Source organism: Mchenga conophoros, linkage group LG4, assembly GCF_057382185.1.
Source record: "Mchenga conophoros isolate Kocher_MC1m ecotype Shallow Benthic linkage group LG4, M_conophoros_male_GT1.1, whole genome shotgun sequence".
Classification (NCBI taxonomy): Eukaryota; Metazoa; Chordata; class Actinopteri; order Cichliformes; family Cichlidae; genus Mchenga; species Mchenga conophoros.
Window position 1 is genome coordinate 6,709,250 of NC_140529.1, and position 20,278 is coordinate 6,729,527.

A 20,278-nucleotide genomic window follows, 5' to 3' on the forward strand; every position below is an offset into this window, starting at 1 on the left:
CAGGACCCAAACAAAAGTAGTAAACTTTCTCTATAGCAAACTACATCTGCAGGTGGAGGCTATGTTCTCACAGGTGAAACACACGAGAATCTCACTGAGCTTAAAATTAATCTCGTAGAGCTCAGTTGAGCTTTGTTCACAGATCTGTTCAGAACATGTTCATGACCTAGGTGCTCTGTCAGTTTAGGCACATCAGAGCCTTGAGCTAACTGCCAATGTCAACATGCTGGTTATATTCTCTTTAGTGTAATGTGTTAGCATGCTAACTATTAGCACAAGCACAAAGTATTACTGTAGCTGACAGGAATGGCAGATTTTCGACTGCTAAACGTGACATTGGTGCAAAATGAAAGATCACACTTGTCAAAATTCACCATAGAGAATATAAACGTACCAGATTTTATACCAAACCATCCGATCCAACAGCTACAGAGATATTTCAGTGACAAATGAAAAGGTCAGGAGCTTCCCAAAGTCATTGATACAGTGTCCTGGAACCCTAAAAGTCTCAACAAGATTTCATAACGATGGACACCGAGACATTTCAGTGACAGAGCAACACTGTTTTCCATCCTTTCCTGGAGTCATACTAGAAAAATCTATATTTTGAACATTTTATCATCTCACAGCACATGATTTCGAAATACTAGAAGACGTTTTACTCAAGTTTTTAGGCAGATGGCCCTAAATGTCGACTTTGTTTCTATTATAGCCATCAAGCTAAATGTTAAGGACCACTTAAAGGCACCATCAAAATGTGACACAGCCACTGATAATTTGTCATATTTAACTTTCAATTGTTTAAAGCAATAAACCTCAGTGTGGCTAGAAAGTAGTGTGATGTTTCTTTGTTAAGATTTATTGAAGCATTTAATGACCTTTACTGCATAGCGCTCCTTCCATCTCTCCCTAATCTTCTGTCTGGCTCCACTCTGTATCATTTAATAAGGCAGAAATGTCATTCAAATGTCAGTTAGTGATACCTATAAGAAATGAAAAATATAAAACTAAAGGGGGTAGGGGTGGGGGGTGAAACAAACAAAAAAAAAAAACGACTCACCATTATATTCTCATCTGTAGGAGAAGCTTGTTTTGTTTCCTTCTTTTATTCTTCTCCGTCACCATACGGATATGTTCTGTGTTTACTTCGTTCGGGCATATAACGCTATGTTACATCTGACAGTCAGTTCTTTATTTTTTGCATCTTCCTGCAGAGTAGTAAGAGAACATGAGGCTCCCAATACTTTCTCCTCTTCCTGGGGTAGCTTCACTACTCCAGCTGTCCCACAGAGACGTCCAAACTCAAGGCGGTGGGGGTACTTCCAAAGCCGTCCCCTGAGCGATTGCTGATTTCTGCTACTGCTCAGATCTTGAGGCTTGTGTATGATGTGACTTTGCTGAGGATCAGATGAACTGAAGTTTTGTGCAAGTACCTGGCTACTGTTGCTATACTCGTGCCTTTAAGGCAATTGGAAGATTCCAGAGTGAGAAGTCTACTGCGTGGCTTAAAGCATCAGGTTAGTGAGCATGTGTCGCCTGCTGGGTAGATTAAAGCACCAGGATAGTGAGTCGTGACTGAAAGTTTACTTCTGTTTCCTGACTATCCAGAAGTTGTGTTTGCTGAGGTATACAGTTGTCTGCCTGAAGTAGAAAGTGTGAGCTTAATGAGGGTTTTCCTTTAGGTAAGAAGCAGACCAGGTTTGTGTTGATCGGTTCTATTTAGGCCGTGAACAGGTAAGGGCTGGCAGGTGGTTACAGGTCAAAGGTCTTTGCTCACGTCACGGTTGCACTGAGATCTTGAGAGGCAATACTGGTTGTCACGGTAACAACAGCGGCAGGTCACGGGTGTATTATTGCTTCGTGTTCCAGTCACTGGGCTGGCTGTTTCAGTGGTGGAGGTAGACAGTGGGAGAGGATCCCTGAGGTAAAATGGAAAAACACTGCAATGAGAAGAAGATGAGGAACTAATCATGGAAAGTAAACGGATGTTTCTTCCTTTTCTATTTCCCTTCGAGGTAGAAAGCAGATGTGGTTTTCTCTGACTGGAACCAATGACGGGAGGTAAAACTGTGCTGTCAAGTCTAATCTTCTACACTGGTAAAGAATGCTGGTGGCCAGAGTCTGAAACAAGTCGAATCTTGCCCTCTCATTCAGAGTGGATAGGGTCATTTAGGGGCTTCGCCTATGGAAGAAAAAAAGAAAAGAAAAACAAGTTAGAGAGGCAACCACATTGTGTTGGCAGAGGAAAAGACAGGCAAAAGTCAGTAGGGTCTGGACAAGATTTCCCTCTTGATCACAGCAACAGAGGACCTCACAAAGGCTACATTTACACAGCAAAGGCCCACAATCGGTTGGCAAGTGCTTGCTGGCGGTCGCTGGGTACACAAAAAACCTCCTTGTGATTACTTTGATCCATTTTTAAAGATTTTTTTTCTACAACCTTTTTTCCCTTGCCGAAAACAAGACAGCGATTATTCTCCTAAAACCTGAACTCATGGTATGCATTTCTAATTTCTCTTTGTCGGCTTTATAGTGTTCGATAGAACAGCCGTCCCCAACCCCCGGGCCATGGCCTGATACCAGTCCTTGAGTCGTTTGGTACCGGGCCGCAAGAGTTGAGGCTCGGGTGTGAAATTTATGGTTTCGGGGTTTTTAATCAGTTTTTATCGTTTAGGTTTCCCTGGGTCTTTTCCTGTGTGTTATGAACAAATTTTGGTACAGGTACTGGTTTTATTTTGTTGTATTTATCGGTGACGCCTTAAAGGCCGGTCCATAAAATATTGTTGGACATAAACCGGTCCGTGGGGACCATAAAGTCACATTTGAGTAATGATGTGCAAAACTCTATATTTGGTGTCTGAACACAGCAGAATTTTTCCTGAGCACAAAAACAACAACTGTGAAACAACAACTGTGCCCCTTTGAGCCATATGGCTCATTTGAAAGAGCAAAATTTAGTTTGTGGTCTAGACAACCCAAAATGTCATGTCCCCATATGTGGACGGCAGTCCTAGGAGGTTAAGTAAAAACACTTGGACACATTTTGCATTTGATGCCAAGAACAATACGACTCTGTATAAACCACATGGAGCAACTTTTACCGGTAAAAACACAACAAACCTTAAATTTTAGTCAAATGAATCAACTTGTGATTTAGTCTACAAGAATCTTATGATATTTTATTTAATTAACAAGACTAAAATTACCAGAGTTTAGATGACAAAATTGGTTTTTATTTTACCTTTGTTTATACAGGTAGCCCCATTTAGACTCGATGTCTCATTTACAAGAGAGACAAACGTATTAAATGACAACAAAAATACAACAGCAATTAAATAGGAAATATAAAAAAAAAGAAGAGTCTAATGTTTACACAGTCATGTCAGAAACAGGAATACGTTCCTAGTGATGATTTTACAGGGTCATTTGAACGTCTTTTACATCTGCAAGTGAAATCAGCTGAGAGCTGCAAATCCTTCTGTAATGTTTTCCATGAACATGGAGCAGAAAAGGAGAATCCTGTTTTCCAAGTTCTGTACAAACTGATGGAATGATGACTGTAATGAAGAGACTGCAGACTATGACTAAGATGTTTATGTAACATGTAATCTGATATATAAGCAGGGAGTAAATCACAAATAGATTTATAGATTATACCAGTGAATCATCCTGCATAAGGCCAACGAGGGCCAGCCAGAAAATATAAAGTACAGTGATGTGTTAAAGGTTTACAACCAGTCATAAATCATAAAGTGTCCCGTGATAAACAGAGTCCGAAAGATGGTGAGAATGAGCAAAGGTGTTCGTGTAAATTATATCACCGTAATCTAGGACGGGTAAAAAAGTGGTAGCAACAAGCCTTTTTCCTGCGGTGAAAGAGAAACACAATAGATTTCAGAAAAAGAGGCCCAACTTCAAGTTTCCTTAACAGGTGCTCAATGTGTGGCTTAATGGAAAGATTATCATCAATCACAATACGCAAGTATTTGCATGAGGTCACAGTTTCAATAGATGCCTTGAGCAGATACAAAAGAGGGAAGTGCTGCAGGCTGAAGAGCATTTAAAAGCAGTCTGACAGAGGTGAGAGTGTACACAATCAGCTAGTTGTAACTGTTCAAAAACCATGTGGACGGAGGAAGGAGACAAATTTCCACAGTCGCCTGCGCTTTTCATAAAACTAAACTTTTACTTTGAAGGCAAACGGTCTTCAGGTTCACTGCAGCTTAGAGACCAGTTTGCAAGGCGGGCAACCTCAGCAACCAGCTACTGACCAAAGCAATTGCAGGGAGGGTTTTGGGACAGACCTGTATACCTCCTTGCAACCAATTTCATGCTAGCAGCTGCAATCAACCTTGAGCAAACTCTTTACTCAAAGACCAGCAGTGCTAGGCCTGTGTGACCAGGGATTAGACAGATTATCGGGGCAACCCATGAGCTGCTGCTATGGTTGAGGATTAGGTCTGTACAGGTGAAGAATCTTCTTGGGAAAGATCACAGCAGTGATGTCACCCAATGTATAAAATGAAAAACTAGACTCAGATGTTAAAGTCACATTTTGTTGACCCAGCCATCATTTTTGACCATTTCTAAGAATTTTTTTTGCAAAGTGCTTTAAGTCAAATGGATTTTAAAAAAAGAACACTTTTTTAAATTACAAATTAGAGAAAGATCACCATCAAAGGTCAGGACTCTTATTTGCTACAATTTGCTTTTTGCCAAATTAATATTCTCTCATGTTAAGATTTGGCAACAACTATTCAGATCGATAAATATTTGTTTTGGCTCTTGTTCGGCTGTGCATTGAGCTTGATTCTTAGAGCAACAAACAGAGCAAATCTTTTTGTCAGAAGTTACTGTGGCAATAGGCAGAAAGGCCCATTAGCAGATTCTGGGGTCTTAAAGAGGTCAAGAGTGGCTCACATGCAATTTAGCACTGCTGGATGCTTTCATTTGATTCTAGCTGAAGTGTAATATCGCACCATCCTCTGCAAGTCTGCGTGCATTACAATGAGTGTGGCCACAGGGCTGGTTATGCAAGTCATGCAATCAGTTGCTTAGTTACTTTTTCAAATAAAGAATCCCAGTGTAAAGGCAGTGTTTCTGACTCAGTCTGTTTGGAGGTTCTATAGTTTTGTCATTTTTAATGAGTTTTTAATTTTATTTCATTTGTTTTTAATTCATTCTTCTGTCAGTTTAGTTTTTATTGTTTCAAAAGGTTTCGTTTTAGCTTCGTTTTAATCGTTTCAGAGTTTATATTTGTCTTTTTAATTGATCTTTTTAGGGGTGGCAGTATCTCAGGAGGTAGAGCAGATCATCTACTAATTGGAAGTTTGGCAGTTCGACATTTGTGTGAATGAGACAAGTTGTATAAAATCGTCTTTGTGCTCAGTGAGAGTCGAAAAGCACTATATAAGAACCAGTCCATTTAATTGTTACTGTGTGAAGGGCCTACAGGAAAATCAGCACAGGTATTACTACTTGTTACGGCCCTAGCAGGGCCTCCTCCTGAAGGTGCCTGTGTGGGCGTGTCCACCACCTCTTCTGCCTGAGGTGCCACCTTTCCCTGTACACAGCTGACTCACATCAGTAATTAAAAGTATTTAAGCCCAGGGAAAGGTGAGCTCTGGGCCAGAGTGCCATTTTGTGTGGTGTTTGCAGCTAGTGAGCTGTGTGTGTTTTGTGGTGTTTGCAGCTAGTGAGCTGTGTGTGTTTTGTGGTGATTGCAGCTAGTGAGCTGTGTTTGTGGTTTCCAGCTAGTGAGCTGCGCTTTCCTTTTGACTTTGCTTTATTGACCAACGCCTGAGTTTTGTTTGTTTTTCTTAAATGGTGATAGCGGCTTGTCCGTCTCTCTTAGTTGAGCTACTTTAATAAAACTCTTTAATTTAACCCTTTTGCCTCCTTGACTCCTTTTTCTGACCCGGACACCTTTTGTTACTTCCCCCTTACCGCCTAGACCCCTCAGGGGAACGTAACACTACTCTATTTGAAAGAAGCTGACTCAGTCTTGTAGACATCCAGAGTCTCAAACACATCTGTCACCGACTCGGTGACGTAAAATGTATAATAATAGTTTAACCAAAGTAACAGATTTCCTCTATATTTCTATTTTTAGTTAGTTAGTTGTCCTTCCTGCTGTACTTGTACAGCAGGAAGGCGCGCTGGGAGTGGCAGAGTACTTCATGGAAACGCTCTCAAGCATAATCAAGACGCTTCAACACTGGCTGCATTTACATACATTTGTTCATGTCAGACATGTTAAACAAGAACAGTGATTCATGCACAGCAGAAAAAAACCAAAGCAGCAGTATGCAATGACGTGCTTCCTTACACGTCAGCGCTTCTCTGTAGTGTCGATAGAGCTCATAACCAACAAATGCATGGAGGTCATTTTGCATCTGCTAGAGCTACAGGACTTATTTAGTATGCAAAGCAGCTACTGGGTGGAAAGTCTATTATAGGCACCCCCATTTAAATGCGCACACACACACACACACACACCCTGTTAATCTCCCTCCATCTGTGTGAGCTGGCCTCGGGTTCTCTGTCAGACACACATCTCATTGTGTGACTATCTGGCTCATTTAGACTCATGCAAGTCAACTTCATGCTAAAGACACATATCACCTCTTCTCTCGAGAGAAAATGTGAAAGTCGAGCCTCATTTTATTTTTTCTATTGAGGGTCCTCCATCAGACTGTAGCTGGATCACACATGTTAGCTTAAAGATAGCAGCACACAGATTAAAATGACAGCCTTTAATTGTTTAGTAGTATTTGTATTACCTTTATATTTTTCAAGGCTCTTGTTCACATAAAATAAACCAATTAAAGAGCGTTGTATATTCAGATACCTACACAGAAGGAAACCCCACACAGAAAAGCTCCAGCCTCCAGCAGGTTCCTCTCATGTATAAAAATTTCTATATTAGTGGTTTTCAAATATGTAAAGGTGTGCCCTGTGCATTTATGTCTGCAGAAACAATGCGATCTCACAGCAGTTCCTGAAATAAACAGTCTATCTTGCTTCTGAACACAGAAACACACAGAAACATCTGGATGTTTATCTGTGTCCCTCAGTGAGTTTGTCTGTCCAGCATGGATCCACTGATGTAAATAAATAAAATCATAAATTTCTTTTTTTTTTTTTCCCCTTCTTTCTTTTCTCTCGCTAACTTCCCCTCGTTGGACAATAAAGTATTGAATTGAATGAACGGTGCTGCTGTGGAGGGTAAGCAGCACCAAGTTCCTGGGTGTGCACATCTCTTCTGGTCAGCAAAGCCCAACAGTCAGGGACTCTACTTCCTCTGCAAACTGAGGACAGCGAGAGCATCAACCTCCACTATGAGCAGCTTCTACAGAGATCAAAGAAAGAAAGATTTCAGAGGGGCTCATTTCACCCCCCAAACCAGATTTTTAAGTTTGAGTCATACACATCGCTGAGTTTCACCCTGCATTTGTAATCACTCTCAGTGCATTATTAATGTAAGCTGCATTGCTTGGCTAGGTTCAGGCATTAAAAACAACTTTACTAGGTTTTGAGGTCAAATGCACCTCTTGCTACATCTTACCAAGGTGTAGGCAAACACGAGATATACTTCCATCTCAAATCTACTGCTAAGAAATTTGGGAAACAGATTTGTTTTTCGTGACCTTTTCATGTACTGACAGGAAATAGCCTGCAACATGCAACAGCACCAAGTCTTCTTTAGATATACTGAAGATATTTTTGATTGCATATTTGTAGCATCTGTACCAAGCATAACACTCATGGTATTAGTACTGTTGGTTCACACCAGGAAGGTCGTGGGTTCAAATCCATGATGTGGTTGGGCCTATCAGTGTGCAGTTTGCATGTTCTTCCACACAGGGTCTCACTGGGGACTCCAACTTCCTCCCACAGTCCAGAGACCGGTGTTAATTTTGTTGACCCACAGTTTTCATCAATGACCATTTTTCACCCTGACAAGAACGAGATGACAACTAAAGAAATAACAGAACAGAAACTATGATGAAATGTACTGGCACTTTCATCAGTGAATAAAAACAAAAATTTATGGTGCGATTAGATCTGTGTAGAAAAGCGGTGCACGTTTGGAAGTGAGCCGAGCAGAACGGCGAGGTTAGACGCCCGCTGATCTGCGCGGAGGAAACGGTACAATTGTTCTGATGCTTCTTGTTTCTCATAAAAACACAACCAAATGTCAACACAGGAAGAGAAGAGTCAGACAAACGCACAACACATTTCGTATTTGATGTCACGAAAAATAAAACACCTGGTAAAATGGTGGAGCAACTCCCACTCACAAACTCTTACAGTTAATTGAATCCACTCAGATTTAGTCTACAATAATCTTACAATATTTAGTCAAATGCTGAAATTCTAACTAAAACTAAAAGATGACTCAACATAAGATAAGATAAGATAGAACTTTATTAATCCCTCGGGTGGGTTCCTCTGGGAAATTCGATTTCCAAAAAAGCACAGCACCGATATATACATATACATATATATGTATATGTATATATATATATATATATATATATATATACATATACACACACACATATATAAATACAGAGACAATATAAATAAAATATACGAAGGGGATAAATAGAATAAATAGGAATTAAAAAAAAATAAATAAATAAATAAAATAAAAAAAAAAATAAAAAAATTTGCTGCCAACATTTGCTGCCACAGACATGCAGTTAGTGGGTTTAGGTTAACTGGTGATTGTAAATTACCCACAATTGTTACTGGACTCCAGACTCCCATAACCCTGAATTGGAAAAGCATAAGAAAATGGAGATGAATGTGATTTGTGCAGGTTTAATGATAAGTTGTGTCAACACAAAAATACTGAGGCACATGTGGACTTGCTGTGTGCCTCAGCACATCAACTTGGAAACCACCATGAACTAGTTTTGCCATGGTTCATGGTCCATCGCTGGTACGCTCTACTCTCATGATGGAAGAGAGCGTTTAAAAAACAACCTCTGCTTTTGCTCACATTACTGCAGAAGGCTTAATTACCCAGCAGCAGGAAACATGAAATGAAAGAGACACCAAGATTAATCCTGTAAAGACGGAAGGAGGCAAAAGCAGGCGTGAGGGAAGAGCGAGCTGATGAGTCATTCTGTACAAAGGAGGAAAAATGGCTTCCTTCCAGCAACAGTTACACTGACAGATGTACAGTACAAACGGCACTAAATTTTTTACAGCAAAATAATGCAGGGTAAATGGGTTAATATCTCAGCGTCTGCTAGACTGATTGTGAAAGAAAAAGACAGCTGATGAAATGAAGTAGATTTATGTTTCAGAGGGAGAGATTCCCCTTTGTCTTCAGTGAGTTCCTGTCTCTTATTTAGCATCAAGAACTATTGTGGACTTAGAGTGAGCCCCAGATATACTATTCTTATTCTCTTGACTAATATTTGCTAAAAGCTACAGTACCCAGCAGAAACGGTTAAGGGGCTTTCAGGGTGAAATCCTTTTGTTTCAGTAAACAACAGGCCACATCACCAAAACTGTAACTACTTTGTATAGAAATACAGATTATGGCAAACAGAACAAGAGAAGCTTTTCCTCAAGCCATCGACTGACTGTCACAGAGTTACACTTCTACTGCTCAGAGTGTCACTGTGGCAGAGTCAGCACAGCTCTTTCGTCTCACTATCTGGCAGCAGTCGGTGATAAGCTCACACTGTATTTGAGTCTTTCTCACGACTCTTACAGTTTTGGATGTGGGCGGATTTGGAGCCTAGAAAAAGCCCACTGCTCTGCCTACGTATCCTCGTGAGTGGATGTCAGGCCCCTGCAGAGCAAAATTGAGTATTTTGGTCTAATTCGGGACTGCAATCTCCTCTGCTTCACCGAGACATGGCTGAACCCAGCGGTGCCGGACCACGCCATCCAGCCGGCCGAGTTCTTCTCCGTTCACCGCATGGACAGGACACGGGACTCGGGGAAGTCAAGGGGAGGCGGCGTGTGTTTAATGGTGAACAATAATTGGTGCAACAGTGCGAACGTTGTTCCTCTCACACGCTCCTGCACACCAAATCTGGAACTACTGTCCATCATGTGTCGTCCTTTTTATCTACCTCGAGAGTTTACATCGGTCATTATAAGTGTCGTTTATATTCCACCACAAGCGGACGCTGCGCTTATTGTAACGGGGGACTTTAATAGCGCCAACCTCAAACGCGCAGCGCCGAACTTTTATCAACACATCACCTGCCCCACCAGAGGTGAAAGGACACTGGACCACTGCTACACTACGGTCAAGGACGGCTACAAGGCACAATCCCGCCCCCCGTTTGGCAAATCCAATCACGCCACCATCTTCCTCATGCCAAAATACAAACAAAGGCTGAAACAGGAAGTTCCGGTTCAGAGGAAGGTCGCGTGCGGGACGGATCAATCGGTGGCCGCGTTACAGGACGCACTCGACGACGTAGACTGGGACATGTTCAGAAACAGCTCCGATGATGACGTCAACGTGTTTACAGAAGCGGTTGTGGGATTCATTGGGAAACTAGCGGATGATACCGTGGAGACAAAGACTATCACAACGTTTCCCAACCAGAAGCCGTGGGTGGATAAAACCATCCGTGACGCTCTGAGATCCCGCACCGCTGCCTACAACACGGGACTCACGACGGGGGACATGGACCCGTACAAAGCCGCGTCATATAACGTGCGGACGACGGTGAAAGAGGCGAAGCAGCGCTACGGGAGGAAACTAGAGTCACAACTCCAACAGAGTGACTCTAGGAGCCTGTGGCGGGGACTAAGGACAATAACGGACTAAAGCACCAACAACCGGTATGACGAACGCGGCCGTGACTCTGGCAGACGAGCTGAACACTTTCTATGCTCGCTTCGAGGCTGCAGCTAAGGTCTCCAACAATGCTAGTGTTAGCGGCGCTAACGGCTGCAGACAGGAAGATACTGCCAGCACCGGAAACGTGCTCGTCATCTCCGAGCATGAAGTAAGGAGAGCCTTCAAGAGAGTGAACACCAGGAAAGCAGCAGGACCAGACGGCATCCCAGGTCGTATCCTAAGAGACTGCGCATACCAGCTAGCTCCTGTGTTCACTGAGATATTCAACATCTCTTTATCTCAGTCGGTGATCCCCACATGCTTCAAAGAGTCCATCATTGTTCCTGTCCCGAAGAAACCCCACCCTGCTTCTCTCAATGACTATCGCCCTGTAGCCCTCACCTCAGTAGTGATGAAGTGCTTTGAACGCCTGGTCAGAGACTTCATCATTTCTTCACTACCAGACACACTGGACCCACTACAGTTCGCTTACCGTCCAAATCGTTCCACAGACGATGCCATCTCTCATCTCCTCCACACATCACTCACTCACTTGGACACTAGAAGGGGGAATTATGTTAAAATGCTCTTCATAGACTACAGCTCTGCATTTAACACCATAATTCCCTCCACACTCACCACCAAGCTGGAGCATCTGGGACTCAGCTCATCTATGTGTCAGTGGATCTCCAACTTCCTAACTGGCAGACCACAGGCAGTAAGGATGGGCGGACATGTCTCAGCCTCCACCACTCTCAGCACTGGAGCCCCCCAGGGGTGTGTTCTGAGCCCCCTGCTGTACTCTTTGTACACATATGACTGTGTGGCCACTACCAGCTCCACCACCATCATCAAGTTTGCTGACGACACCGTCGTGGTGGGCCTGATCTCTGATAACAACGAGACGGCCTACCTGAAGGAGATTAGGAATCTGGAGAACTGGTGAAAGCGATTCCGCTCCCTGAAGACCAACACAGAGAGACTGAGGAGGAGCTTCTTCCCGCAGGCGATACGGTCTCTCAATCACACCACCACACAGTACTGACCCACACATATAGTTCTTACACACACACTGGACTTTCTGGACATTGTTTTCACTTCATCACTTAAATCACTTTAAGCATATTTGCACTGCACAAGACACTAAATAATGTGGATTGCACAACACTGGACATTATATTCTTCATTTCCAGTTAATACTTGTACAGCTGCTGTTATTGTGTATATATATATTTATATTTCTTCATACATTCTTATATATTTCTATACTGTGTATTTTGTTGTACAGTTATTTTATTTTCAACTTTAATTTATACATTTTATTTTATTCCTTCCTTGTTAAATTTACCCTTTTTAATTTTCATATTTATTTCCTTTCTTTTTTTCTTTAGGTCACGAGCAGTTGTCTAAGCATTTCACTGCATATCGTACTGTGTATGACTGTGTACGTGACAAATAAAATTTGAATTTGAATTTGGATGCCTCCCCTGCACCCTGGTGACACACCTTTACTCCAAGGCCCTGCATGTGTGGGTGATTGTGGTGGAGCGGAAAGAGGGAGGCAGCTGGAGATGGGGAGGGAAGGGAGAGGCAAGTGACCCCTCCCTGGGGCCAGCTCCCCCGCTGACCCCGCCAGCGAAAGGGGGCCCAGGCCCATTCGGACCGGGGCCCAGTTTAGCAGCGCCGCCCAGACTCACAGAGCCCGGGACAGCCCACCCGAACCCACCACAGAGAAAACTGCACCCACCCCGTCATCCACTCATCTTCCAGACTACACAAGACAACAGACGCCCAGGCTGAGATCTTCCTCCACCTCTCCTATATCTCCCACTCCTGCAGAGAGTTCCTGAAGAGAGGAGACCTGCAAGATGTGACAATCTCCCCCACCAGTTGAAGAGCCCCCCAGGTGGCTCGATGCACTGGCGGCACCCTGCGCCAGGGCTGGGTCCCCATACACCCACCCGCCCACAACCCTGGCGACACACCAACCAGGACCCAAGCCCCCAAGGCCCACCCAGGGCCCCAGCCCAGAGACGGAGCACCCCCTGAACCCCACGCCCATCCAGGACCCACCCAGGGGCAGCCAGGCTACCAGGTCAGTAACCCACGTCCGTCAGCACAGATCCTCCCCTAGCCCCGCTGCACGCAGCCACGAGGAAACCGTCACCTAAGAGCCAACAGAGCCCTTAAAGGGCCATGACCGCAACTAGGGCTGCACGATTAATTGTTAGAAAATCGCGATCTCGATTCATACTTATGTGCGATCTCATTTCCAAATGACAACAATTTTTAAAAAAAAGAAAAAGAAAAAAAGACGACGACTATTGTACTGCATTTTGATCCGGGACGTAATCTGCATGAAAACAAGCGCTCACTCTTCCTGCTCAACAAATGACAAGGGCGGAGCCTTATACCACATGATACAGAAGCTGTGCCGTGTGATGCTAAAATTAGCAGGGAAAAAACAACGGAGAGCACGTCACGGATGACGAGAAAGTGACAGGAGAAAATCCGTCCCAGTCAACCACCCAAACATCAATAACGGGAACCTTATACAGCGCTTCCCTATACCCGTCGAACTCCCACAGGCACAAAGAAATTACGGAGGCTATCACTTATCACCTGACCAAAGATATGGCTCCATCAACACTGTGCAAAACGAGGGATTTAGGAAAATGATCAACACCCTAGACAAACGCTACACAGTGCCGTCCCGCAACTATTTTTCTATTGTTGCACTACCTGCTCTGTACACGCAGCGTCGAGCAACGGTGGAGACGGAATTTCAAGCAGTACAACATTTTGCGGCAACGACAAAACGTGAGACATTTGTTGTTTTTATGTTTATTTATTGTTTTTATGTTCAGTCTCAACTGTTACGAAGTTGATGTGCAGTTAATAAGTGCAATAAATATTTATACTGGAAAAGAAAATCGTGAGAGAATCGTGATCTCAATTCTAAGCCAAAAAATTGTGATTCTCATTTTATGCAAAATCGTGCAGCCCTAACCGCAACCCCGGGTTGAGTCCCCCAAGGAAAATGCTCCTGGGAACCCCCCGACGCCCCAAGCCTGTCCCTACCCCCACACCAATCACAACAGCGAAGGTGGGACCAAACTATGACCCCCGACCCCCACTAGGTGATGGATGATCTGATGTGGTGGCAGAGGCTGTATCAAGACTAATGTAATCTAATAGATAAAAATAATCTTAATTCTAGAAATTATTTTTCCAGTTCATGAGGACTGTTTTCTTGGCTATGCATAGGGCAGTGAAAACCATATGGGCGATATTCTTTTCTGAAGTGACATTATCTGAGCTGCCCAACAAACACACTAAGGGGGAAGTTGGAATGTTACATTTCAGACACTTTGATAAGTCTTCACATATCTCGCGCCAAAACTTCTGAACTGGTGGACAGAACCAAAGAGCGTGGATATAATTGTCCGTTGAATTGGTTTGGCAGTGTGAGCAGTTGTTGGTAGACGTAAAGCCCATCTTGAACATCCGATGACCTGTATAGTGCACTCTATGTAATATTTTGTATTGAATTAATTGAAGACTGGGATTTCTAATTAGATGAAAGGTTTTTAAGCAAATCTGGGACCAGAAGTTTAGGTCTAAGTTAACTGATAAATCCGCTTCCCATTTTGCAATAGGAAGTGATATTGATTCATCTGTTTTAGAAAGCATTCTGTATATTTTGGATAGTAATTTGGGGGTTTAAGAGTAAGAAATTGAACCACACTTGGTGGTGTTTGTAGTTCAACTTGACCCGGTTTAAATTTCTTTTTTACTATGGATTTAATTTGTTGATATTCTAAAAATCTTTTCTTGTTGATCCCATATTGTGTAACTAGTCCGTCAAATGAGATAAATTCTGTTCCTTCTAGTATATGTTCTAAATATTTGATTCCTTTACCACTCCAATCTGAAAAGTTTATCATATTATTGTTTTGTGATTTGTCAGGGTTGTTCCAGATAGGTGTACGTTTGCATGGGATTAATGAAGACGCCGTCAATTTTAGAAACTCCCACCATGCTGTCAGAGAAGAGCTGATGTTGATGCTTTTAAAGCATTCATGTCGTTGGATGTTTGAGCTGATAAATGGTAGGTCTGAGAGCTCTAGATTATTGCAAAGTGCTTGTTCTACATCTAGCCAAGGTTCATCTAAGAGGGTATGTTTTAGCCATCCTGAGATAAACTGAAGCCTGTTGGCTAAGAAGTAGTGCTGAAAGTTAGGCAGTTCTAGTCCTCCTTTATCCTTGGTCTTTTGTAGTGTTTTTAAGCTTATACGTGGGGGTTTATTTTTCCTTGCCATTTTTTCTCTCTAACGTGAAACCCATCTCTCCATGTGCCGCCTGACAACGGAGGTAGTTTTTCCTCAAGGTGACTTCTGGGGGAAGCCCATTGAAAATAAGGAGGAAACAACTCATAGGTAGGAGTGTTGAGGTTGAATTCAGAAAGGTACACAGCACCTCACCACCAACTGAGCATATCTCATAACAGGAAGCTACATTTCTGAGGAATTATGAGAAGTCAGTAAAGTTTCCATTTCAACAACATTATTAGAAATTATGTGAAAACTGATGCCCAGATAAGCTGTGTTTTTTATAATAACAACAACAACAACTTTCAAAAACTGTCCAAATACTTTTGGAAGGTAGTGTAACCTGCTAGACTTGTCATTTCTAACAGTGCAGCGATGTATTGTGTAATTTCTGTCATGGACAGATTTATACATGGAGTGTACAAAAGGATTACTGAACTAATAATCACTGATAACGTAACCTTGCATAGACTCAAACTCCATTATTTGCTTAGACTGTAATGACAATTCGTTGCTTACATTCTGAACCAGAGTCAGAGGTCAATATTTGCTGAGTGACGAGTTTTCATGCAGACAGAAAGCTGGTTTCACGTAGCTTTCTCCATCTGTGCCTCCATTAGAACAGAGAATAGTTATACAAGCAGCCCAAAGCAGGACAAACATACACGCGTACAGTAAGGGGACAGCCACACACAGATGTGTGTGCTCCACACCATTATACACATATACTGACACTGGGCCCCTCGTCAAACTGAGTGTACAGTGTGTATGATACTGGATGCTTCACCAGCATCCAGATCAAAACAGAGAGCAGAGCCGCCAGGCAGAAAGATGAGAAAGGAGGAGAGGCAGGAGAGCCAAAGGATGGGCGGATCATTTGGCCCTCCTAACGGGAACAAGAAGAAAACAAGCAGTACATGCCTGGAACAAGAAACAGAGGTAAGGATGAGGAGGACGAGGGGGAAAATAGAGTGGACGTAGATATAAAATGTATATGAATTAGCTGGAGAGGTTCTTCTAATGGTTGCATAGCAACTATTTGAAAACAGAGCTCAAGCTGCCAAAAGGGGAATAACATACAGCTCTCCTTTCCAAACGCTCAAAGGCAAAATAATTCTCCCAAATGTGCAACACACACACACACACACACACGTTAGCTTGCACATGCAAATCCTACAAAGCTTCCAGATGTGGATGAAGACAAAAAACAAACATATTATGACCATCTACCAAATATTGTTTCTTTGTAGACTGGAATTTTTCTTTTGGAAAGTGAAAAGATGCTCAGTTGGATTGAGATCTGGGAATTTGGAAGTGAAGTCAACACCTCAAACTCGTTGCTCTGCTCCTAAAACCATTCCTGAACATTTTTGCTCTGTGTCAGGGTCCCTTTACTGCTGAAAGAGGCCACAGCCATGAGGAAATACAATATGCATGAAAGGTTGCACATCACCTACAACAACACTAGGTGCTAGGTGGTAACAAAGCAACATCCACAATTCTGTGTTATTGTCGAAAAAATATATTGTTTTTGTGCTTTAAAGTGGTATAAAAATTTGATCCAGACATACAAGGAAATTACAAAAAGGGTAAGTATGAACTAAAGCTGTACTACTTTAAAGGGTTGCTCACTCACCTTTATACTACAACTGCTACTACCAGTACTGATTCATTTCTCATATCCATTGACCTGTTCAGACCTCATACTTCCCGGCTGAATGCTGGGATGACCTTTCCAGGTAGCTTTGGGCTTAAGGGGTTAAGGCGTGTACGAAAAGTTATCTCATTTAGCTCTGAGGCAACATCAATGACGTTTTATTAAATGCAAATATGCCCTTCTGTAATTTACCAAGTGGAACGTGGCTGTGATCCTCTCGAGAGCCAAGGCTGAGTTCCACTCAGCCAGTCATTTTCTCTCCACAGCATAAATAATGGCAAGGAGCGGGTGCCACATCAGTCTCGTTTGTGGAACATTTTTTGCTTTAAATGGGTTTTTAAAGTGCCGTCGCTTTGGTGTGAAGAAAAAAAATGCATAAAGGGAGCAGTTAGAAGCCCTCAGAAAGAGGCGGCTTTTTGACATGCCCGAGATAATGAGACTGCACTTTGTAGGGTGGGAGCACTTCATCTCTGTCTGCTTCTTAAGTGTCACTCTGACACTCACACAGCCGAGGGGAAAAAACAGCCACAAAAAGTCTCACGTCGAGCCATGATGAAAGCGCTTTTAGAACGATCGCTCATCAGATCTGTTCCCATTTTCCGAACGGATCAAGCCACACTGAAATCCATTTTATTTTCCTTGTTCTGCGCTCGGTGAAGCATTCTCTCCACAGGAAGCTCATTGAAGTCACACAAGGTGTCAAAGCAGTGTCACTATGAAAGCTCGCTGCTCCTGGTTAAGCCATCATTTAAAAAGAAACATAAAAAGGAAAAATATAACCTTAACTTACCCTTTCTTACCCTGAACAAAAAAACAAACTATCAGATTCTTGAATCGTGCACACCGGCCAATTTTGTTCTTGCTGCTGTTATGAAACAGAATGACTCCGCTCTTACTCTGTATAGAGAAACATGCTTAGCTCCGAGTGGATGATGGAAATAAGCAGGAGACATTGTGACTACAGAAACTGAAACAATAATCTCAGTCTTCCACAGCATGTCTTCATCCTGTCTTCCTTCTCTCACCCCAGCAGTCGCAGCAGATGGCCCCGCCCCTCCCTGAGCCTGGTTCTGCTGGAGGTTTCTTCCTGTTAAAAGGGAGTTTTTCTTTCCCGCTGTCACCAAAGTGCTTGCTCATAGGGGGTCATATGATTGTTGGGTTTTTCTCTGTATGTATTATTGTAGGGTCTACCTTACAATATAAAGCGCCTTGAGGCGACTGTTGTTATGATTTGGAGCTGTATGAATAAAACTGCATTGAATTGAATTGAATACCAGAGATGATGGAATGGCACAATAATCATTAGTGAGACGATCTAAGTGGTTACAGAGTTAAGCTCCTCTCACTGTTGATGCAAGCAAATGAAGTGAGCTACCTACCAACACAGCTTCCCCCTGCAATGTCTACAACTGCCCAAGTTTCAGCTACGAAGCAATGCACAACAAGAAAATCTCTTCATATGTAGATGGGACTTTAGTTTAGGGCTCTTGACACGTTACTGGCTGGGTTTATACCTCTCACCAACCCTGAAGCAGTTTCCCATGGCATTTGCAGAAATGACCTGGTAGTGCTATATGGAAGGGTGCAATTGACTGAATCATTTGGGAAAAGTTCAAAGACGATGAGCTCTTTTAAAAATAATTGCACTTTGATAGGTAAGAATCCAGAGTCATTAGCAAACAACAGAGTCCTTAAATGGTAACCTTAATGTGCTTTGACCTGAAGCTCAGTTTAATGGACATGGCAGTTTCGTAAGCAAATACCAGCACTGTTTCAAAATGGAAGCACCAATAAAAACTTTTTCACCTTCACTTAACTCATCAAGAAACCAAACCCAAAACCTCCACACCATGATCTCCATTTATGCAGAGTTCAACTAACTGCTAATCTGCTGCCATAAAATCCATAAAAATTGTATTTAAAATCCAGATGAAGATCATATCCCTTTCCATTCTCAGACACCATTTTCTGTTTTGTTTATCATTTTTAGAGCTGATGGCAAACAGGAACAGTCACAGACATTACTCTGATTACAGAGTCAGTATAATGTACTGTATAATACAATGGAAAACTGCAGTGATAGCACTGCTGATACAGCTGCTGTCATTAATTCAGTGACTGATTAACTTGCTGTCACAGATAAGGTGCCCTGAGAAAAATCTTCAGTTAGGCAGCTTTACATAACATTACTGAGGTCTTTTTGATACTGAGCTACATTAGAGGGCGATATCTGAAACATCAAAGCAAATCAAATCTTCTACTTCCATCCAATGCATCTATGTCAATGTGTTTGATGACTTTTCTCAGCAAGCCCAGGGAACTGTTCATGAAACAGGGCAGCTTCTCTGTCTCTTGTCATGTCCAATCTCTCACAAGCCAACTCTGAAAAATCCTATTCAGGACCGAGCAGTGAAGCGTCAGTGTTTTCAAACAGCCAATGACCCACTTACGATGTCTGACTTATTAGCTTCACTACTCTGTGTGTTGTCTTTTCCACCTATGAATGCGTCTTTAACAACAGCACAGCAACTCAGCCGAGTTTGATACTGTCCAAGCAACTGTCCAATCACAGCTGGACAGATGTAACCAGAAAAGGCATCAATATCAACAATCAAAGGTTGACTGCAGCCTGATGACATATTCTCTCTGATAGCTTAAGGAAAAGGAAAAATAAGTTTAAAAAAAAAAAAAAAAAGAGATGCAAAAGCTAAAAGGAGGACAGTTCTCATGACAGTGATTTTTTCTTTTCTTTTAGGGTTGGGGGCCTTACCCTTAGATGGGAACAAGGCTTTTCTTGTGGTGCACTTCACCCGTATCATCTGGGCTTTAAGCCAGTATCCAGATCTACCCCGCAGCATTTTATGGTTTTGTAAACAAGGCCTGGAACAGATGAGCAGGCATCGCTCAAAGACACTGGATACCCAGATCTGCTTCATTAATTCTTCATGCTGCTGAATGTTTTTTTTTTTTTTAAATGAGCTGGGCTGTTTGTTGTGTTGTCAAAGCATTTGGCGCCTCAGTCACAACTCGTCCAAGCGCAGAAAAATATGGCACGATGAGTCTGATGAGCACAAACGTTTTAAGGGAAACTACGACACGTGACGACGTAAAGCTGTCGGTTCTTACTCACTCACAGGGATATGGAAGCAAAGGAGCATGACATCTCACTGAGCTTTTATTTATCTGCAAGGTAAATGTCAGTGTAGCGGCTTTGAAACAATCGCTGGCTGTGCTTAGATGGTGCAAACAGACTAAGGTTACAGGCTCAGCAATAAGAAGCATAGACTAGGGCTGCTCAATTAATCGAATTTTAATCACGATTACGATCTGGGCTTTCAACGATCATTAAAAATGACCGAGCCGATTATTAGCCCCTCCCTCATTTATCCGCGACACCTTGAAGGCCGGTCCGTGAAAATATTGTCGGGCATAAACCGGTCCGTGGCGCAAAAAAGGTTGGAGACCGCT

The 20,278-nt window shown here is 42.6% G+C and overlaps 1 protein-coding gene across 4 annotated transcripts in view; it reads right to left on the bottom strand.

Moving 5' to 3' along the window:
• The window catches only part of LOC146575417 (thyroid hormone receptor alpha), a 116,506-nt gene that overhangs the window by 72,178 nt on the left and 24,050 nt on the right, over nucleotides 1–20,278 (bottom strand). For 3 of the 4 annotated variants that reach the window (XM_085270121.1, XM_085270122.1, XM_085270120.1), the window contains exon 3: nucleotides 1,061–2,182. The gene's annotated coding sequence lies outside the window, so the exon portion shown is untranslated. Of the gene's footprint in view, nucleotides 1–878; nucleotides 933–1,060; nucleotides 2,183–20,278 lie in introns of all 4 variants that reach the window. The other variant, XM_085270123.1, reaches the window with a different exon arrangement.